Source organism: Stenella coeruleoalba, assembly GCF_951394435.1.
Source record: "Stenella coeruleoalba genome assembly, chromosome: 3".
Taxonomy (NCBI): Eukaryota; Metazoa; Chordata; class Mammalia; order Artiodactyla; family Delphinidae; genus Stenella; species Stenella coeruleoalba.
Genome location: NC_137148.1, coordinates 35,440,168 through 35,460,550, shown reverse-complemented (window position 1 = coordinate 35,460,550; position 20,383 = coordinate 35,440,168). Strand labels below are relative to the sequence as shown.

At 38.7% G+C, this 20,383-nt stretch overlaps 1 long non-coding RNA gene across 1 annotated transcript; it reads left to right on the top strand.

The window, feature by feature from the left end:
• Positions 1 to 13,806: 13,806 nt before the first annotated feature.
• LOC307183970 lies at positions 13,807 to 19,686 on the top strand. Its single transcript, XR_013827644.1, has 3 exons — positions 13,807 to 14,044; positions 15,850 to 16,029; positions 18,728 to 19,686. It is a non-coding gene; the product is annotated as an uncharacterized lncRNA (long non-coding RNA).
• Positions 19,687 to 20,383: the final 697 nt, after the last annotated feature.

Here is a 20,383-nt window from a genome sequence, read left to right as displayed (position 1 = left end):
ACCTCACCCCTTCCAAACGTCACAGCTTGTGGCTTGAACGTTAAAGGTGTGACCACCTACACCACTCGTATCAGTGGCTGAATCTCCATTATTCAAAGATCCATTGAAGGCTGTTTTCTAGGATCAGTACTGAAGAATTGATTAGCTAAAAATGTTAGCCATGTCATTTGAATATCTGGTTTTAAATGATAAGGATTTTTGTGGGGATAAAAAAAACATTTTTAAAGGTATTTGGTAAAAAAAAAAAAAAAAAATGCCCTGGAGCTTGATGCTTTTAATAAATCCTGACTTCCCAAGGGAAAAAAAAAAAGATGCCCCCATGACTGCAACCAGGAGATTATGCATACTGGAAAAGACATCATTTAAAGGACTATCTCCAACCTAAATGGGAAGGACCCTTATCAGGTACTTTTAACCAGCTCATGCACAGTAAAACTAAGGAAGTTGACCCCTTGCATTGGACTGGCCTATGGAGAGGACTGCTGACCTCAGAATCATCTTAAAAGCGATGCTTAAACAGGGGAGAAACTACAAGACCAGGACGAGAAGAAGACTATATCTGAAGTAGACAGCTTACCTAAGATGATGGATCAGGCCTGTATACCAATTACTTTGATAATTGCTCACACTTTTGCTTACAAACCAAATGTATTTCCTTCCTGGGACTCCCTCACTTGGCCAATCAATCAGACTTGCTCTAACCATCACCAAAAATATAAATTTTCTTTTAAAGGTACTCAAATTCAATCAGAGCAACGAGCAAATTTTCAGCCAAAGAATGTAACTTCCCTCAGTTGTGCGCTGGATTTATATGGCTAACATCAGGCTATGATTTTTAAGACCACCCCCCCCCCCCAATGTTGGGAACAATTAAACCATACTAAGGATTTCCAGCTTAATAACGCTAGGAAATTGGGCTGGGTGCCTTATGAATAAGCCTATATATCACTTCCCTTAAAGATACGAACTGGTACAGAACAGACTAAGTCAAATGACCTGGGAATATTATTGGATCGCACCTAGTGGAAGTTCTTGGCTTAAATTCTTGCTTATGACCTTACTAATACTACTAGCTAGATTATTTGTATTGCTTATTTTACAAGATTGTTGTTTCTTACATTACCAAATGTGTGAATGAACCTCTGATAAAATGATGACTAAGTGACTTGAAGAAGTTGACCAGACATACAGTTCTGTATAAGATCAATGATTGTAATAGTAACTCTCAATATGGGAAGAAGCACCAAGAGGGAATCATTTCCAGGACCATAAGGGACTAGTAAGACAGGTGGTCCAGGGGCTTTTGGCTACAGTTAATAGGGCCTAGTCCAGTAATAGCACATTGAGTGGTATCAATGAAATCCTTGCCTAGGAATGAACATTCCATGCACTGTGGGACAAAATGGTCATGAAATGCCTCCCAAGCCATCGTCAAATGTATGACCACGAGGGGCGCTGCCAACTGAAAATTGTCGCTCGCTATCTGGTTCTATAAGAATGAAGTCACTAGACACTGCAGTTGCTGACCTTCGGCACACCCTGAAAGGAGTTCAGGGTGGAGATCAGGAATGAGGCACTCTGCTCTGGGAAAAACTGGCAGAACAGGCCCTCAGATAGTTAGATATCTTCAGGAGAAGATTTTATGAGCCCAAGTTCTTGCATCTTCTCATATCTAGAAAAACACATTGTTAACAGACATCTGTTCCTCATGACTAGCAGCAAGCTTCTTGTGACTAGCAGCAAGATTCTGCCAAAACGTGTGCTAGGTTGAACGTGTCTCTCTTCACTAAAATCACATGTATGCTGACCTCCCCCGCTACCTCTTCTGAGCAGTCTGTCAGAGCTGAGAGGCTATCTCCCAGGCTATAGTCCTCATTTTGTCCCATATAAAACTTAACTCACGACCCTCATGCTGTGCATTTTTTTTCAGTTGACAGCACTCAGACACTTATATTAGCCTAAAGTTGGGCAAAATCATCTAACACAAAACCTATTTTATAATATGTTGACTATCCTGTGTAATTTACTGAGCACTGTATTGAAAGTGAAAAACTAAAATGTTGTAAGTCTGGAGTGGTTGTAAGAGTATTGGCTATTGGTTCTTGTGATTGCATGTGTGACGGGGAGCTGTGGCTCCCTTCTTCTGCCCAGCATCATAAGAGGGTATCATACCACATATCACTAGCCAGGGAAAAGATCAAAATGGTTTTTACTGAATATGTATCAGTTTTACACCATCATAAAATCCAAAAATCTTAAGTTGAACCATCCTGAGTTGGGGGCTGTCTGTAGTCCATTATTTTAGACTCAGTAGGAATGCTAGTCAGAATAGTAGCATAATGAAACTAAAGACTAGTAAGTCATTTTTCAGTTAAGCCCATCTGAGAATCACTCAGAAATATCTTATTGGGATGTAAGCCTTTGCCCTTATATGTGACCTTAGGCAATCATTAACTTATGAGGTTGCTTTGGTGTTGTTAAAAAGACAAACTGAGGCATATTAAAAATTTTAAGAGTTTGTGAGCAAAAATCAGTTCAAATTGGGCAGCTCCAAATGGTAGGTGGTTAGGAGTTCTCCATCAACAAGAGCTGGGGAGACACTTTTACAGAGAAAAGGCAGAAGCAAAGCGAGGAAATTGACTAAAGCTTAAAGCCTACTTGGCTACTTGTGATTGGTTGTCCGTAGGTTACAATTTTATAACCCTGACACATTTACAGGCTTAGATTTTGAACTGCTTACATAGGCTGCTGTGGCATTAGAGCCACCTCATATAAAGACCTCCTTTTTTTCATTTTTATTACAGTGTTTATTTCTCTTGCATGCCATGATTTTTTTTAACATCTTTATTGGAGGATAATTGTTTACAATGGTGTGTTAGTTTCTGCTTTATAACAAAGTTATACATATATCCCCATATCCTTCCCTCTTGCGTCTCCCTCCCTCCCACCCTCCCTATCCCACCCCTCTAGGTGGTCACAGAGCACAGAGCTGATCTCCCTGTGTTATGCGGCTGCTTCCCACTAGCCATCTATTTTACGTTTGGTAGTGTATATATGTCCATGCCACTCTCTCACTTTGTCCCAGGTTACCCTTCCCCCTCCCCGTAGCCTCCAGTCCATTCTCTAGTAGGTCTACGTCTTTATTCCCCTCTTGCCCCTAGGTTCTTCATGACCATTTTTTTGTTGTTTTTTAGGTTCCATATACATGTGTTAGCATACTGTATTAGTTTTTCACTTTGTGACTTACTTCACTCTGTATGACAGACTCTAGGTCCATCCACCTAAATTGACTACAAATGACTCAATTTCGTTTCTTTTTATGGCTGAGTAATATTCCATTGTATATATGTGCCACATCTTCTTTATCCATTTATCTGATGATGGACACTTAGGTTGCTTCCATGTCCTGGCTACTGTAAATAGAGCTGCAATGAACATTTTGGTACATGACTCTTTTTGAATTATGGTTTTCTCAGGGTATATGCCCAGTAGTGGGATTGCTGGGTCGTATGGTAGTTCTGTTTTTAGTTTTTTAAGGAAACTCCATATGTTCTCTATAGTGGCTGTATCAATTTACATTCCCACCAACAGTGCAAGAGTGTTCCCTTTTCTCCACACCCTCTCCAGCATTTATTGTTTATAGATGTTTTTACGATGGCCATTCTGACCAGTGTGAGATGACACCTCGTTATAGTTTTGACTTGCATTTCTCTAATGATTAATGATGTTGAGCATTGTTTCATGTGTTTATTGGCAATCTGTATATCTTCTTTGGAGAAATGTCTATTTAGATCTTCTGCCTATTTTTGGATTGGGTTGTTTGTTTTTTTGATATTGAGCTGCATGAGCTGCTTGTAAGTTTTGGATATTAATCCTTTGTCAGTTGCTTCATTTGCAAATTTTTCTCCCATTTTGAGGGTTGTCTTTTGGTCTTGTTTATGGTTTCCTTTGCTGTGCAAAAGCTTTGAAGTTTCATTAGGTCCCATTTGTTTATTTTTGGCTTTATTTCCATTTCTCTAGGAGGTGGGTCAAAAAGGATCTTGCTGTGATTTATGTCCTAGAGTGTTCTGCCTATGTTTTCCTCTAAGAGTTTGATAGTGTCTGGCCTTACATTTAGGTCTTTAATCCATCCATTTTGAGTTTATTTTTTTGTATGGTGTTAGAGAGTGTTCTAATTCCATTCTTTTACATGTAGCTGTCCAGTTTTCCCAGCACCACTTACTGAAGACGCTCTCTTTTCTCCATTGTATATTCTTGCCTCCTTTATCAAAGATAAGGTGACCATATGTGTGTGGGTTTATATCTGGGCTTTCTATCCTGTTCCATTGATCTATATTTCTGTTTTTGTGCTAGTACCATACTGTCTTGATTACTGTAGCTTTGTAGTATAGTCTGAAGTCAGGGAGCCTGATACCTCCACCTCCGCTTTTCTTCTCAAGACTGCTTTGGCTATTCGGGGTCTTTTGTGTTGCAATACAAATTGTGAATTTTTTTGTTCTGGTTCTGTGAAAAATGCCAGTGGTAGTTTGATAGGGATTGCACTGAATCTGTAGATTGCTTTGGGTAGTAGAGTCATTTTCACAATGCTGATTCTTTCAATCTAAGAACATGGTATATCTCTCCATCTGTTTGTATCATCTTTAATTTCTTTCATCAGTGTCTTATAATTTTCTGCATACAGGTCTTTTGTCTCCTTAGGTAGGTTTATTCCTAGATATTTTATTGTTTTTGTTGCAGTGGTAAATAGGAGTGTTTTCTTAATTTCACCTTCACATTTTTCATCATTAGTGTATAGGTATGTAAGAGATTTCTGTGCATTAATTTTGTATCCTGCTACTTTAACAAATTCATTGATTAGTTCTAGTAGCTTTCTGGTAGCATCTTTAGGGTTCTCTATGTATAGTATCATGTCATCTACAAACAGTGACAGCTTTACTTCTTTTCCGATTTGGATTCCTTTTATTTCTTTTTCTTCTCTGACTGCTGTGGCTAAACCTTCCAAAACTATGATGAATAATAGTGGTGAGAGTGGGCAACCTTGTCTTGTTCCTGATCTTAGTGGAAATGCTTTCAGTTTTTCACCATTGAGAACGATGTTGGCTGTGGGTTTATCAAATATGGCCTTTATTATGTTGAGGAAAGTTCCCTCTATGCCTACTTTCTGGAGGGTCTTTATCATAAATTGGTGTTGAATTTTTTTGAAAGCTTTCTCTGCCTCTATTGAGATGATCGTATGATTTTTCTCCTTCAATTAGTTAATATAGTGTATCATGTTGATTTGCGTATATTGAAGAATCCTTTCATTCTGTCGATAAACCCCTCTTGATCATGGTGTATGATCCTTTTAATGTGCTGTTGGATTCTGTTTGCTAGTATTTTGTTGAGGATTTTTGCATCTATGGTCATCAGTGATATTGACCTGTAGTTTTCTTTCTTTCTGACATCTTTGTCTGGTTTTGGTATCAGGGTGATGGTGGCCTCATAGAATGAGTTTGGGAGTGTTCCTCCCTTTGCTATAATTTGGAAGAGTTTGAGAAGGATAGGTGTTAGCTCTTCTGTAATTGTTTGACAGAATTTGCCTGTGAAGCCATCTGGTCCTGGGCTTTTGTTTGTTGGAAGATTTTTAGTCACAGTTTCAATTTCAGTGTTTGTGATTGCTCTGTTCATATTTTCTATTTCTTGCTGGTTCAGTCTTGGAAGGTTGTGCATTTCTAAGAATTTGTCCATTTCTTCCAGGTTGTCCATTTTATTGGCATAGAGTTGCTTGTAGTAATCTCTCGTGATCCTTTGTATTTCTGTATTGTCAGTTGTTACTTCTCCTTTTTCATTTCTAATTCTATTGATTTGAGTTTTCTCCCTTTTTATGTTGATGAGTCTGGCTAATGGTTTATCAATTTTATCTTCTCAAAGAACCAGCTTTTAGTTTTATTGATCTTTGCTATTGTTTCCTTCATTTCTTTTTCATTTATTTCTGATCTTATCTTTATGATTTCTTTCCTTCTGCTATCTTTGAGGGTTTTTTTTTTTTGTTCTTTTCTAATTGCGTTAGGTGTAAGGTTAGGCTGTTTATTTGAGATTTTTAAAATTATTTTAATTTTATTATATTTTTTAACATCTTTATTGGAGTATAGTTGCTATATAATTGTGTGTTAGTTTCTGCTTTATAACAAAGTGGATCAGTTACACATATACATATGTACCCATATGTGTTCCCTCTTGCTTCTCCCTCCCTCCCACTCTCCCTATCCCACCGCTCTAGGTGGTCACAAACCAAAGAGCTGATCTCCCTGTGCTATGTGGCTGCTTCCCACTAGCTAGCTATTTTACGTTTGGTAGTGTATATATGTCCATGCCACTCTCTCACATTGTCACAGCTTACCCTTCCCCCTCCCCATATCCTCAAGTCCATTCTCTAGTAGGTCTGTGTCTTATTCCCGTCTTACCCCTAGGTTCTTCATGACGTTTTTTTACCCCTTAGATTCCCTATATATGTGTTAGCATATGGTATTTGTTTTTCTCTTTCTGACTTACTTCACTCTGTATGACAGACTCTAGGTCCATCTACCTCATTACAAAGAGCTCAATTTCATTTCTTTTTATGGCTGAGTAATATTCAATTGTATATATATGTGCCACATATTCTTTATCCGTTCATCGGATGATGGGCACTTAGATTGCTTCCATGTCCTGCCTATTGTAAATAAAGCTGCAATGAACATTGTGGTACATGACTCTTTTTGAATTATGGTTTTCTCAGGGTATATGCCCAGTAGTGGGATTGCTGGGTCGTATGGTAGTTCTAGTTTTAATTTTTTAAGGAACCTCCATACTGTTCTCTGTAGTGGCTGTATCAATTTACATTCCCACCAACAGTGCAAGAGGGTTCCCTTTTCTCCACACCCTCTCCAGCATTTATTGTTTCTAGAGTTTTTGATGATGGCCGTTCTGACTGGTGTGAGATGATATCTCATTGTAGTTTTGATTTGCATTTCTCTAATGATTAATGATGTTGAGCATTCTTTCATGTGTTTGTTGGCAATCTGTATATCTTCTTTGGAGAAATGTCTATTTAGATCTTCTGCCCATTTTTGGATTGGGTTGTTTGTTTTTTTGATATTGAGCTGCATGAGCTGCTTGTAAATTTTGGAGATTAATCCTTTGTCATTTGCTTCATTTGCAAGTATTTTCTCCCATTCTGAGGGCTGTCTTGTTTATGGTTTCCTTTGTTGTGCAAAAGCTTTGAAGTTTCATTAGGTCCCATTTTTTTTTTTTTTTTTAATTGTAATGTGGTATTTTTTTTTTTTTTAACATCTTTATTGGGGTATAATTACTTTACAATGGTGTGTTAGTTTCTGCTTTATAACAAAGTGAATCAGTTATACATATACATATGTTCCCATATCTCTTCCCTCTTGCGTCTCCCTCCCTCCCACCCTCCCTATCCCACCCCTCCAGGCTGTCACAGAGCACCGAGCCAATATCCCTGTGCCATGCGGCTGCTTCCCACTAGCTATCTACCTTATTACCTTTGTTAGTGTGTATATGTCCATGACTCTCTCTCGCCCCGTCACAGCTCACCCTTCCCCCTCCCCATAACCTCAAGTCCGTTCTCTAGGAGGTCTGCGTCTTTATTCCTGCCTTACCCCTAGGTTCTTCATGACATTTTTTTTTTCTTAAATTCCATATATATGTGTTAGCATACTGTATTTGTCTTTTTCTTTCTGACTTACTTCACTGTGTATGACAGACTCTAGGTCTATCCACCTCATTACAAATAGCTCAATTTCGTTTCTTTTTATGGCTGAGTAATATTCCATTGTATATATGTGCCACATCTTCTTTATCCATTCATCCGATGATGGGCACTTAGGTTGTTTCCATCTCCGGGCTATTGTAAATAGAGCTGCGATGAACATTTTGGTACATGACTCTTTTTGAATTTCGGTTTTCTCAGGGTATATGCCCAGTAGTGGGATTGCTGGGTCATATGGTAGTTCTATTTGTAGTTTTTTAAGGAACCTCCATACTGTTCTCCATAGTGGCTGAACCAATTCACATTCCCACCAGCAGTGCAAGAGGGTTCCCTTTTCTCCACACCCTCTCCAGCATTTATTGTTTCTAGATTTATTGATGATGGCCATTCTGACTGGTGTGAGATGATATCTCATTGTAGTTTTGATTTGCATTTCTCTAATGATTAATGATGTTGAGCATTCTTTCATGTGTTTGTTGGCAGTCTGTATATCTTCTTTGGAGAAATGTCTATTTAGGTCTTCTGCCCATTTTTGGATTGGGTTGTTTGTTTTTTTGTTGTTGAGCTGCATGAGCTGCTTGTAAATTTTGGAGATTAATCCTTTGTCAGTTGCTTCATTTGCAAATATTTTCTCCCATTCTGAGGGTTGTCTTTTGGTCTTGTTTATGGTTTCCTTTGCTGTGCAAAAGCTTTGAAGTTTCATTAGGTCCCATTTTTTAATTTTTGTTTTTATTTCCATTTCTCTAGGATGTGGGTCAAAAAGGATTTTGCTGTGATTTATGTCATAGAGTGTCTGCCTATGTTTTCCTCTAAGAGTTTGATAGTGTCTGGCCTTACATTTAGGTCTTTAATCCATTTTGAGTTTGTTTTTGTGTATGGTGATAGGGAGTGTTCTAATTTCATACTTTTACATGTAGCTGTCCAGTTTTCTCAGCACCACTTACTGAAGAGGCTGTCTTTTCTCCACTGTATATTGTTGCCTCCTTTATCAAAGATAAGGTGACCATATGTGTGTTGGTTTACCTCTGGGCTTTCTATCCTGTTCCATTGATCTATATTTCTGTTTTTGTGCTAGTACCATACTGTCTTGATTACTGTAGCTTTGTAGTATACTCTGAAGTCAGGGTGCCTGATTCCTCCAGCTCTGTTTTTCTTTCTCAAGATTGCTTTGGCTATTCGGGGTCTTTTGTGTTGCAGTACAAATTGTGAAATATTTTGTTCTAGTTCTGTGAAATATGTCAGTGGTAGTTTGATAGGGATTGCATTGAATCCGTAGATTGTTTTGGGTGGTAGAGTCATTTTCACAGTGTTGATTCTTCCAATCCAGGAACATGGTATCTCTCTCCATCTATTTGTTTCATCCTTAATTTCTTTCATCAGTGTCTTATAATTTTCTGCATACAGGTCTTTTGTCTCCTTAGGTAGGTTTATTCCTAGATATTTTATTGTTTTTGGTGCAGTGGTAAATGGGAGTGTATTCTTGATTTCACTTTCACGTTTTTTATCATTAGTGTATAGGAATGCTAGAGATTTCTGTGCATTAATTTTGTATCCTGCTACTTTACCAAATTGATTAATTAGCTCTAGTAGTTTTTTGGTAGCATCTTTAGTATTCTCTGTGTAAAGTATCATGTCATTTGCAAACAGTGACAGCTTTACTTCTTCTTTTCTGATTTGGATTCCTTTTATTTCTTTTTCTTCTCTGACTGCTGTGGCTAAACCTTCCAAAACTATGTTGAATAATAGTGGTGAGAGTGGGCAACCTTGTCTTGTTCCTGATCTTAGTGGAAATGCTTTCAGTTTTTCACCATTGAGGATGATGTTGGCTGTGAGTTTGTCATATATGGCCTTTATTATCTTGAGGAAAGTTCCCTCTGTGCCTACTTTCTGGAGAGTCTTTATCATAAATGGGTGTTGAATTTTGTTGAAAGCTTTCTCTGCATCTCTTGAGATGATCATATGGTTTTTCTCCTTCAGTTTGTTAATATGGTGTATCACGTTGATTGATTTGCATATATTGAAGAATCCTTGCATTCCTGGAATAAACCCCACTTGATCATGGTGTATGATCCTTTTAATGTGCTGTTGGATTCTGTTTGCTAGTATTTTGTTGAGGATTTTTGCATCTATGTTCATCAGTGATACTGGCCTGTAGTTTTCTTTCTTTCTGACATTTTTGTCTGGTTTTGGTATCAGGGTGATGGTGGCCTCATAGAATGAGTTTGGGAGTGTTCCTCTCTCTGCTATATTCTGGAATAGTTTGAGAAGTATGGGTGTTATCTCTTCTCTAAATGTTTGATAGAATTCGCCTGTGAAGCCATCTGGTCCTGGCTTTTGTTTGTTGGAAGATTTTTAATCACAGTTTCAATTTCAGTGCTTGTGATTGGTCTTCATATTTTCTATTTCTTTCTGGTTCAGTCTCAGCAGGTTGTGCATTTCTAAGAATTTCACCATTTCTTCCAGGTTGTCCATTTTATTGGCATAGGGTTGCTTGTAATCTCTCATGATCTTTTGTATTTCTGCAGTGTCAGTTGTTACTTCTTCTTTTTCATTTCTAATTCTCTTGATTTGAGTCTTCTCCCTTTTTTTGTTGATGAGTCTGGCTAATGGTTATCAATTTTGTTTATATTCTCAGAGAACCAGCTTTTAGTTTTATTGATCTTTGCTATTGTTTCCTTCATTTCTTTTTCATTTATTTCTGATCTAATCTTTATGGTTTCTTTCCTTCTGCTAACTCTGGGGTGTTTTTTTGTTCTTCTTTCTCTAATTGCTTTAGGTGTAAGGTTAGGTTGTTTATTTGAGATGTTTCCTGTTTCTTAAGGTAGGATTGTATTGCTATAAACTTCCCTGTTAGAACTGCTTTTGCTGCATCCCATAGGTTTTGGGTCATCGTGTCTCCACTGTCATTTGTTTTTAGGTATTTTTTGGTTTCCTCTTTGATTCCTTCAGAGATCTCTTGGTTATTAAATAGTGTATTATTTAGCCTCCATGTGTTTGTATTTTTTACAGATTTTTTTCATGTATTTGATATCTAGTCTCATAGTGTCGTGGTTGGAAAAGATACTTGTTACAATTTCAATTTTCTTAAATTTACCAAGACTTGATTTGTGACCCAAGATATGATCTATCCTAGAGAATGTTCCATGAGCACTTGAGAAGAAAGTGTATTCTGTTGTTTTTGGATGGAATGTCCTATAAATATCAATTAAGTCTATCTTGTTTAATGTATCGTTTAAAGCTTCTGTTTCCTTATTTATTTTCATTTTGGATGATCTGTCCATTGGTGAAAGTGGGGTGTTAAAGTCCCCTACTCTGATTGTGTTTCTGTCAGTTCCCCCTTTTATGGCTGTTAGTATTTTCCTAATGTACTGAGGTGCTCCTATGTTGGGTACACAAATATTTACAATTGTTATATCTTCTCCTTGGATTGATCCCTTGATCATTATATAGTGTCCTTCTTTGTCTCCTGTAATAGTCTTTGTTTTAAAGTGTATTTTGTCTGATATGAGAATTGCTACTCCCGCTTTCTTTTGATTTCCATTTTCATGGAATATCTTTTTCCATTCCCTCACTTTCAGTCTGTATGTGTCCCTAGGTCTGAAGTGGGTCTCTTGTAGACAGCATATATGGGTTTTTTTTTTTTTTGTATCCATTCAGCCAGTCTATGTCTTTTCGTTGGAGCATTTAATCCATTTACATTTAAGGTAATTATCGATATGTATGTTCATATTACCATTTTCTTAATTGTTTTGGGTTTGTTATTGTAGGTCTTTTCTTTCTCTTGTGTTTCCTACCAAGAGAAGTTCCTTTAGCGTTTGTTGCAAAGGTGGTTTGGTGGTGCTGAATTCTCTTAGCTTTTGCTTGTCTGTAAAGATTTTAATTTCTCCGTTAAACCTGAATGAGATCCTTGCTGGATAGAATAATCTTGGTTGTACTTTTTTCCCTTCATCACTTTAAATATGTCCTGCCTGTCCCTTCTGGCTTGCAGAGTTTCTGCTGAAAGATCAGCTGTAAACCTTATGGGGATTCCCTTGTGTGTTATTTGTTGTTTTTCCCTTGCTGCTTTTAATATTTTTTCTTTGTGTTTAATTTTTGATAGTTTGATTAATATGTGTCTTGGCATGTTTCTCCTTGGATTTATCCTGTATGGGACTCTCTGTGCTTCCTGGAGTTGACTAAGTATTTCCTTTTCCATATTAGGGAAGGTTTCAACTATAATCTCTCCCAATATTTTCTCAGTCCCCTTCTTTTTGTCTTCTTCTTGTGGGACCCCTATTATTTGAATGTTGGTGTGTTTAATGTTGTCCCAGATGTCTCTGATACTGTCCTCAATTCTTTTCATTCTTTTTTCTTTATTCTGCTGTGCAGTTGTTTTTCCCACTATTTTATCTTCCAGGTCACTTATATGTTCTTCTGCCTCAGTTATCTTGCTATTGATTCCTTCTAGAGAATTTTTAATTTCATTTAATGTGTTGTTCATCACTGTTTGTTTTCTCTTTAGTTCTTCAAATGTTTCTTGTATTTTCTCCATTCTTTTTCCAAGATTTTGGATCATCTTTACTATCATTCTGAATTCTTTTTCAGGTACACTGCCTATTTCTTCTTCATTTGTTAGGTGTGGTGGGTTTTTACCTTGCTCCTTCATCTGCTGTGTGTTTCTCTGTCTCCTCATTTTGCTTAACGTACTGTGTTTGGGGTCTCCTTTTTGCAGTCTGCAGGTTCGTAGTTCCCGTTGTTTTTGGTGTCTGTCCCCAGTGGCTAAGGTTGGTTCAGTGGGTTGTGTAGGCTTCCTGGTGGAGGGGGCTAGTGCCTGTGTTCTGCTGGATGAGGCTGGATCTTGTCTTTTTGTTGGGCTGGTCCCAATCTGGTGGTGTGTTTTGGGGTGTTTGCGGTCTTATTATGATTTTAGGCAGCCTCTCTGCTAATGGATGGTGTTGTGTTCCTGTCTTGCTAGTTGTTTGACATAGGGTTTCCAGCACTGTAGCTTGCTGGTCATTGAGTGGAGCTGGGTCTTGGCGTTGAGATGGAGATCTCTGGGAGATTTTCGCCATTTGATATTATGTGGAGCTGGGAGGTCTGTTGTGGACCGATGTCCTGAAGTTGGTTCTCCCACCTCTGAGGCACAGCCCTGACACCTGGCTGGAGCACCAAGAGCCTGTGATCCACACGGCTTAGAATAAAAGGGAGAAAATGAAAGAAAGAAAGAAAGGAAGAAGATAAAATAAAATAAAGTTATTAAAAAATAATAATTATTAAAAAAATTTATAAAGTAATAAAAAAAGGAAAGAAGGAAGGAAACAAACCAAAGAACACATCCGCCAATGATAACAAGTGCTAAAAACTGTACTAAAACAAAGAAACAAAAAACTGGACAGACGGAACCCTAGGACAAATGGTAAAAGCTAAGCTATACAGACAAAATCACACAGAGAACGATACACATACACACTTACAAAAAGAGAAAAAGGGAAAAAAAAATATATCATTGCTCCCCAAGTCCACCTCCTCAATTTGAGATGGTTCGTTGTCTATTCAGGTATTCCACAGATGCAGGGTTCATCAAGTTGATTGTGGAGATTTAATCCACTGCTCCTGAGGCTGCTGGGAGAGATTTCCCTTTCTCTTTGTTCGCACAGGTCCCGGGGTTCAGCTTTGGATTTGGACCCGCCTCTGTGTGTAGGTTGCCTGAGGACGTCTGTTCTTCGCTCAGACAGGACAGGGTAAAGGAGCAGCTGATTCGGGGGCTCTGGCTCACTCAGGCCGGGGGAGAGGGAGGGGTACAGATGTGGGGCAAGCCTGCGGGGGCAGAGGCCGGCATGATGTTGCACCAGCCTGAGGCGCACCGTGTGTTCTCCCGGGGAAGTTGTTCCTGGATCACTGGACTCTTGCAGTGGCGCGCTGCACAGGCTCCCGGGAGGGAAGGTGTGGATAGTGACCTGTGCTTGCACACAGGCTTTTTGGTGGTGGCAGCAGCAGCGTTAGTGTCTCATGCCCATCTCTGGGGTCCGCGCTGATAGCTGCAGCTCGCGCCCATCTCTGGAGCTCGTTTAAGCAGCACTCTTAATCCCCTCTCTTTGCGCACCAGAAAACAGAGAGGGAAGAAAAAGTCTCTTGCCTCTTCGGCAGCTCCAGACTTTTCCCCGTACTCCCTCCCGGCTAGCCGTGCCACAAGAGCCCCCTTCAGGCTGTGTTCACGCCGCCAGTCGTCTCCCTGCGATCAGACTGAAGCCCAAGCTTCAGCTCCCAGACCCCACCCACCCCGGCGGGGGAGCAGACAAGCCTCTCGGTCTGGTGAGTGCTGGTCGGCACCGATCCTCTGTGCGGGAATCTCTCCGCTTTGCCCTCTGCACCCCTGTGGCTGCGCTCTCCTCCGAGGCTCCAAAACTTCCCCCCTCCGCCACCCACGGTCTCTGCCCGCGAAGGGGCTTCGTAGTGTGGAAACCTTTCCTCCTTCACAGCTTCCTCCCACTGGTGCATTGCCCATTCCTATTCTTTTGTCTCTGTTTATTCTTTTTTCTTTTGCCCTACCCAGGTACGTGGGGGAGTTTCTTGCCTTTTGGGAGGTCTGAGGTCTTCTGCCAGTGTTCAGAAGGTGCTCTGTAGGAGCTGTTCCCCATGTAGATGTATTTCTGATGAATTTGTGGGGAGGAGGGTGATCTTCACGTCTTACTCTTCTGCCATCTTGAAGCTCCACTAAAGGCCTCCTTGTTTAATTTAACTGTGTAATAGGACTTGTCTCTTGCCAGCATTATCAGAACTATGAGGCTTAGTCAATAATTATAGTTTAAGGCCTTCAGAGGTGTTAAAAACCACAGATCCAAAATAGTCACTTATGCTAAGCTCCATGTTACCAAACTCAGACTTAATTACAGTTTTGGCTCTCCAGAAATCGAATCTTAAACCAATCAGGAATTGCCTGATGAGCACTAGTTAGGTAATCTGCCTGATAAGACTCCTGTCATCCCCTAAAGGAAAGAAACCTTGTGATAACCCACCCTCTTTATGTCTAGTATAACTTCCTTGTTCCTGCTGCTTTCTGCCTCTAAAAGTCTGTCATTTTGTACAGGTCCTCAGTGCTCCTTTCTCTATACTAGATTGGATACTGCCTATTTCATGAATCATTGAATAAAGCCAATAAGCTCTTTAAAATTTACTCAGTTGAATTTTGTTTTTTTTTGACAACACCATATGCCATGTGGGATCTTAGTTCCCTGACCAGCGATTGAACCCGCACCACCTGCAGTGGAAGTGAGGAGTTCTAACCCCTGGACTGCCAGGGAAATCCCCGAATTTTTTTTTTTTAAATAGAGGTAAACACTGCATGAGGCAACCTTCCAGGAAACTTCAGTCTGAGCCCATTTTGCCTACTGGAAATGTTCCTATAACTGTGTCTATACTCCCCAGAGCTCTGTCCACTATTACTATAAAATGTAACTAGTCCAAAAATTGAGATAACGTAAGACCACAGAGGTGGGAGCCACCGATTCTGCCTGTGGATGCTGGGGAAGATTTTACAGTGGAGGTAATTCTTATAGGTTTGAGCCTATTGTAGAAGGATGGTAAGAGTTTTTCACACTGCATAATTAAAAAATGATGTCAACAGGTGATTCTGGCTTGCCCTTTTTGTAGGGAGTTCTTGCTGATTCTCTCCTCCTCTTCTCCTTAAGAATCAGAAAATTTTAAACAGGCCAGCACCTTCTGGAGGTGATCTAGCGTGAGAATGCTGCCAGATAGGGATGATCTACATGGATTGAGACTACCCAACCTAATCAGAACTTCTCTCTTGGGCTGTGCCAGGAAGTAAAAGGGGGAATATAGATAAGAGAGCCAGAGCTCCAGGAATAGGATGGGATTAGAGGGGGGGGATCACTAGATGAATGCCTCTGAGGAAAAAGAAGAATTAATAAAAATTATTGGGTCATTGTTGGAGCCTGGCTTGGTAGCCAAGAATGTGACTTCTTTTGCTTCTTGCTTCCTTACTTTTTAATGTATGTACTAAGATCCATCACATAGTGTAGTAGATAAAAAATGGCCAAAAATCCACTGGAGCTCCTGCCTTTAAGAGGTAGGTCTGTTTCCCCATCCTTTTCATTTAGATTGGCCTTCATATACTGCGGAAGAAGGAATGTGAGGTTTTCCAGACCTTAAGAAGTTTTGCACCTTTCACTCATCTTTTTCTACTTCCACCATGTGAACAAGCCTCAGCTACCCTGCTACAGAGGTCATGTGGAAGAGACTGAGGCTCTCCAGCCAACAGCCTACCAATTGCCCAACAGGTAAATGTGTCCATTTAGACCATCCAGCCCTAGCCAACCCATCAGCTGACAGTTGATGAGTAAGCCTAGCTGAGACAGGCAGAAAAACTGCCCAGCTAGGCCCAGCTAAAAAGCCCAACCTGCTGATTTGTGAACTAATAAATGATTATTATTTTAAGCCATTAAGTTTTGGAGGGATATTTTATGCAGCAAAGGCTGAGTATATTGCTATTATTTGAAACATGAAAGAGCATAAAATATTTGCCATGGAAAGAAGTTTGACTTTCTTTCCATTTATTGCCATTTTTTCAGAAATGATCCTCTTTCAAATTAGGTAAAATGTAGCTTTCCTAATTGGATGTAAACAGTGGGACAGTTTAGGAGAGTGAAGAACTGAGATAACCAGAGCCTGAACTAAGGTAGTGGAAGAGAGTATGCTAATAAAAGAATAGGTTAATGGGTATTTCAGACTTCTAGGTTTGATTCCTGAGCCAGGCTATTGATGACATTTTCATTTTACAAACATTTCCTGTATTGTGAATAATTAAAGATTTGTGTGCCAATGATTGTCCTGAGAATCCCAATAACTGAAGCTGCTGAAAAAATCCCAAATTGTGCAATAACTTGGATTTTACCCTTCAAAGCACTGGTCATATAAGTGAAGACATTAATTCAAATAATAATTCAAAGAAAGTTAAAAGAATGGGAACAACAAAATATGAAACTGTTGATCGAGAAAAAGACCACAGGCTAGAACTCAAGTTCATTTCCCTGCATTTTGCCTTTCAGAGAAAGTTATGTGATAGGACTAAATTTCAATAGAAAATTAAAAATGTTATGTATTATTTTATGATCCTAAAATAATAAAATTTGATTATAGACAATGTAGGAAATTACATCAAAGTAAAAATTAGGGAATTTAAACACCCATATTCCTACCTTCCAGAGATAACCATTATTAACATTTTAATGTATATACCATAAATCTTCTGTATCACACACATACCTACACAAAATTACATATGTACATATATGTGTATTTTACCCAATTTAGATCATAATGATTATATTGCTTTATATGTTCCCCTTTTCTCTTATTATGAGCATTTCCTATCCCTTAAAAATATGAATTTTAATATTTGCATGGCATTCTATTTTATGGGTATATCAAAATATATCTAATGTTGGAGGATAATGTTCTAATTTTCCAAAATATGTGACATTTAGGCACATAATTTTTGGATATATCTCTAATTATTCCTATAATTAAATTCCTAGATGTGTGATTACTAGGTACAGTTTATGAATGTTGTCAAGGCTCGAGACACATATTGCCAAATATTCTTTTTAAAAGTGCCAATTTTTGGGCTTCCCTAGTGGCGCAGTGGTTGAGAGTCCACCTGCGAGGCAGGGGACGTGGGTTCGTGCTCCAGTCTGGGAGGATTCCACATGCCGCGAAGCGGCTGGGCCCGTGAGCCATGGCCGCTGAGCCTGCGTGTCCAGAGCCTGTGCTCCGCAATGGGAGAGGCCACAACAGTGAGAGGCCCACGTACAGCAAAAAAAAAAAAGTGCCAATTTTGAACTTGCACTTTTAGTCACTAGGTATTGTCATAAATGACAATAATTTACAAGACTTCCAGGATACATATGATAAGTAGACCACTTGCATCTATGAGCATAGAGTCAGCACAATTTAAGTTGAAAGCCAGAGTAATGACCTTGGTGCTTTATGAGACTTCAGAGAAGTGGACTAAGATATTTAGTAATGTTCAACAAAAAGTATAATCAAGCATTCCATTCCTTGGGCATTCTAGTTAATCAAGGGTTTACCCTCTGTTACTTCTTTTACAGTAAAACTGAAATTATATAGAAACTAGTGTTCCAGTTACTACAAGAATTTTCAGTCACTCTAAATATAGACAGAAAAAACAAGTAAAACAAAATATCTGACGGTGAAGAAGAAACTTAGAGCAGTGAACAGTCATGGAGACAGCCAAGAAGAGCCAGAGTTCTCTCTCTTGATAATCACATCCCCTACATTCTGAACAATTATTTCCTGGCAGAAGGAACTCTAGTGGTCTGGCTCTGTCTCTAAAGTCCAGATTTTCTGCATGAGATCCAAGTCTGCTGTAGAATCAACAAGATGTATAAGGAAAAAAAAATTCAGGAATAAATGTGAAAATAGAGGGAAGAAAAGTGGAAGACTCCATAGATGATGGTGGTTCAGGGATATAGTGGAGTAAAGAAGTAGCAATACAAATGTCACAGTAACAGTGGCAGCAAGCAGCCACTGATGGAGAGAAGGAGGGAAGAGAGAGAACATTAAATAGGCTTGTTCTTTATGGAGAAAGAGAAAAGTGGTGGGAATTTGGGTCAAAAAGGCCCTGGATGCAACTTTGGATTGAATAAAGGGATAGGAATTATTTGTAATTTTGAAGTAAAAATCACATTTTCAAAACCTTCAGTTCTTGTCACAAGTTCTTCTGTCTTTTCTCAAGAAATAGCTGATATTTGTATTCCTGGGGAACACATGTCTGACCAGGATTCCTTGAAATAATTTCCTTTAATTTTTTTTAACAACTTTGTTGAGATATCATTGACATATAAAATTGTATATATTTAAGATATACAGCTTGATGTCTTGATATACACGTACATTATGAAATGATCACCACAATCAGGCTAATTATGGACAAAAAAATGTTGCCTCTCATTTCAGTAAACAACAAATGTTGCCTGCCTTCAGCCACTGCAGCTGCCTCTGACAGTGCACCCTGAGTGGAATTCACAATGGAGAAAAATAGGATACTGGTCTCAGATAAGATTCATATCTAAGGTATAATTTCCAAGAGCCCAGAATCTTGCATCTTTCCATACCTAAAAGAGTACTAAAATCCTTAACTTGAGATATCTGGGGTTTTTTTTTTGTAATTAGTAGTAATCTCTTGATGTTGGACTACATGTTTTTTTGTTTTTGTTTTTTTTCCCCAATAAAAACTCCTATATATCCTGGCTCCTCCCTTACCTCTCCAGAACAGTTCCTTAGAGCTATCTGAGGGTCTGCCTCCCGAGCTATAGTCCTCAGTAAGGTCCCAGCATAAAACATAACTCACAACTTTTAGGTAGTGCATTTTCTTCAGTCGATACATATATATTTCATATACATATATATTACATATATATTACTTCTACATAGTTACCATTTTGTGTGTGTCTACATAGTTACCATTTTGTGTGTGGTGGTGGGAAGGGGATTTAATCCTCAATAAATTACAAGTATACAATATAGTATTAACTATTGTCACTATGCTGTACATCAGATCTCCAGAAAGTATTCATCTTGCATAACTGGAACTTTGTACCCTTTCACCAACATAATCATATTTCTCCACCCCCAGCCCCTGGAAAACTACCACTGGACTCTCTGCTTCTGTGAGTTTGACTATTTTAGATTTTACATGAAGTGAGTTCATGCAGTACTTCTCTTTATGTGTCTGCCTTTCTTTGCTTAGTGTAATGTCTTCCACCTCCATTCATGTTGGCAGTATTTTTTTTACTGAGGCTGTATTCCAATGTGTTATATATCAATATTTATCATGTATCTATCTACCTCATAGTTTTTTTTCTTTTAATTGGAGTTTAGCTGATTTTCAATACTGTGTTTCAGATGTACAGCAAAGTGAGTATAATGTGTATATTATATGTATTTTCAGACTATTTTCTATCACAGGTTATTGCAAGATATTGAATATAGTTCCCTGTGTTATACATTAAACCCTTGTTGATTATCTATTTTGTGTACAGTAGTTTGCATCTGTTTATCCCACACTCCTAATATGACCCTTCCCTTACTTTGGTAACCATAAGTTTGTTCGTTTGTCCTCTACGTTTCTGTTTTGTATATAGATTCATCTGTATTATTTAGATTCCATGTATAAGTGATATCATATAATATTTGTCTTCTTCTGTTTAACTTCACTAAGTATAATATTCTCTAGGTCCATCCATGTTGCTGCAAATGGCAGTATTTCTTTTTTTTATGGCTGAGTAATATGCCACTGTGGGGGTGTGTGTGTGTGCGCATGTGTCACATCTGAAGTCAGTTGTCAGTTAATGGGCAGTTGGGTTGTTTCCATGTCTTGGCTATTATAAATAGTGCTTCTGTGAACATTGGAGAACATGTATCTTTTCAAATTAGAGTTTTCATTTTTTCCAGACATATACCCAGGAGTGGGATTGCTGGATGATATGGTAGCTCTATTTTTAGTTTTTTAAGGAAACTCCATAGTGTTTTCCACAGTGGTCACACTAATTTACACTCCCACCAACAGTGTACCAGGGTTCCCATTTCTCCACATCCTCTCCAGCCTTGTTT